General features: G+C 43.4%; 1 non-coding gene across 1 annotated transcript; it reads right to left on the bottom strand.

Annotated features, from left to right (window-relative positions):
* Positions 1 to 1,196: 1,196 nt before the first annotated feature.
* On the bottom strand, positions 1,197 to 1,278 carry Trnal-aag. Its single transcript has one exon. It is a non-coding gene; the product is annotated as a tRNA-Leu (tRNA).
* Between the last annotated feature and the right edge of the window lie 1,397 nt (positions 1,279 to 2,675).

The following is a 2,675-nucleotide window of genomic DNA, read 5'->3' as shown; positions in this document are numbered from 1 at the left end:
CATGGGGGCCCAGTGCTAAATATTTTAATTGAATCGAATTTATGTGGCACGAGGCCTGTTTCAACGCTTCGTGTTTCGGCTGCGTGTATACTCACAGCCTATTTTATACTTGTATGTAGTAGATGTATATGAGAATGAAATAAATTGCCGAGATCCAACCAGACTGGAAGATCTTCGAAGCTGTACGTTGAATAATGCAGAAGGCATTGGAGCTGGAAGGGACTGCCCCTCCTCTAACTGCCTTTACCCCTTCCAGATACTTCCTTGTCTCTTTACATCCCCCGTTGCTAAAACGGCTTTCAAATATTCGCATGTAGAGATGAAATCATGAAAAATTATCGTCTTGCTTTAGCTGAGTTAAAAAAATTTAAATCATTAGTTGAATATAAGCCGTAAAAGAATTCGAAGCGAGATAATGCGGGATTAATGGAAAAAAATGTGAACTGATGGATAATAATATTCCAAATTAATCATTGGGAGATTTCTCTCATCCACTCGAAGCCGTCTCTCATCAGCTCTTAATCACGAGGAAGCCTTGGTTCGGCATTACATATTTTCCTTGCTTGTCGTATCGCTTCGGCTACTCGTTACCCACCACTGTGGGCGCAAGGGGACCTACGGTTGAGCCGGCGCGGGTGCGAGGGGCTGCCGGGAGGAGGTCCAGTCACGTCCCGACGATAATTCACAGCGTGGAATTCGTGAGGGAGGAGGTGGAGTACACAAAAAACGCTATCATTGTGTGCCCTTCCCATATCCCTCGCTTTCGTCCTTTTGTGATCCACCAGCGCCCTTCTTTAGAATGCTCAAAACTTGGTGAGCCGGCGGAATCGTCGAGATCATATCCTTCGTCGCTTTTGAAGAGATGAGGCGCGTTCCAACGCCTGAATTTGTACTTATATCTATCTCTTCCCAAAGGAATCATCGTCTCATGTTTTCAATTCGCACAGTAATCTCCAATTGTTACCTTGTCGTAAAGTGTTGTTGTTGGTAACATTATTCAATTCTTTGTAATTTTTTAAATTCCATCATTTTGTAAAATTCCCGCGGCAGCCTTTTTCTTGAGTATTACCGTAGTATTACCGATGGAATGTTATTGTAAAAACCCCAATTCGATAAATATGCATTCATGCTAAGCGAAGAATAACTTGTGAAGTAACGAGCACGAAAACTAATAACACGAAAACAGGCTAAAAGTTTGACAGCGGTGGGATTCGATCCCACGCCTCCGAAGAGACTGGTGCCTTAAACCAGCGCCTTAGACCGCTCGGCCACGCTACCAGTTATTGACGAGACGGCAATATCAATGATCGAAATAAGAGCGCGTAGTATCTATCTAAATACGTGCGCACGACAAGCTATCTTTTCTTTGGATTCTTCTTTAACGAGCTTTAACGAATTTCGATGAAGTTGTGCATGCCTTATTTTTATTTGGAGGGGGAAGTTCAATGTAGGCAATCGTGTGATTCCTTATACATATATAACTAGTGATGTTTAAACCTACCCTCATGAGTAGAAAACTGAAGTCCATTTTTTTTTAATAATTACTTGTGCGTACGACCTGTATACTGTATCAAACTTATTTTTCTCGTCCATAGCGTGCACAATTATCCTCTCAAAGAACCATATTTCTCCTTGGGAACGTAATATTGCGATCTCTTCTCCTCCTTTGAGGTCACTAGACGCATTGTGGGCTTTGGCGTCTCCCCTTCTGCCCCCAGTTACAGTCCTTCTTCTCCGATCGCCTGAGATGCGTTTAAAACTTTTCAGTCGCCCGCCCACACTCCCTATTATCCATTGCCGTGTCCCTATGAGGCACCCTTATTCAGCCTCCGTCTCCAATCACCTTACGCACAGCAGCCCTCTCCCGCCGGGTGCGACCATCTGGGCAATCTTTGCCCATCGCCCTCTTCACGGTTCTTAATGTCTCCTTCCTTCCTCTCCTCCCTTTCGAAGCGGTAATCCCTCTTCTTCCCTGTGATTGTTTCCTCCGGCCTTCTCCGTCCTGTCACCACCGTCTATCCACGGGCTGACAGGCCTCGGAGCAGTAGGTAGCCGCGGGCGAGCATGTAAAGTAGTCGAGGTAGGGAGCTCGCGAGGGTACTTCAATAATGGACGTGGGTTTCTATGGCAAGTGAATTTGATCGAGGGAAGAGGTGGTTAAAGATTTTGCTAAGAGAATGGTGATAAGTTTCGCCCTAGGAGTCCGGATTTTCGCGAAGGCGTTGAGGAAGGTTGGAGTTTTAAATATGTCCCCTTCTCGATGCCAGCAGTCGTGGAGAAGTTATCCGTCGTTTTAACCGTTTCGTATAGGATGGAGTTAGTAATCCTAGGAGGAAATAAAAACTTTAGAGAACGTGTTGCTTCCACGTCGCTTATATTTTTTCTTGGAGTATTACTCGTTTAAAACTTAACGTATATTTTAATTTTCAGTTCGTATAGGAATAGCCCCATATAAAACTTTGCATGTTTTTAAAATTTATAAAATTTTCATTAGAGTTTTCTCATGTAAAAAATCTACCTATTTCAGACACAGGAACATTTTTCAAGGATCTACTCCACAATAAATCCGAAATTTTTAATACAATAGCTTACGTTGTGAACGAGTTATATGTCAATAGAAAATACGAAATGCACCTGGTAGATCCAGAGTCGTACGTTCTCAGAACGGAATTCAG

The sequence above is a fragment of the Ischnura elegans genome, chromosome 1 (assembly GCF_921293095.1).
Source record: "Ischnura elegans chromosome 1, ioIscEleg1.1, whole genome shotgun sequence".
NCBI lineage: Eukaryota > Metazoa > Arthropoda > Insecta > Odonata > Coenagrionidae > Ischnura > Ischnura elegans.
Note: the sequence above shows the minus strand (reverse complement) of the source record. Positions and strands in the feature narration are given on the sequence as shown.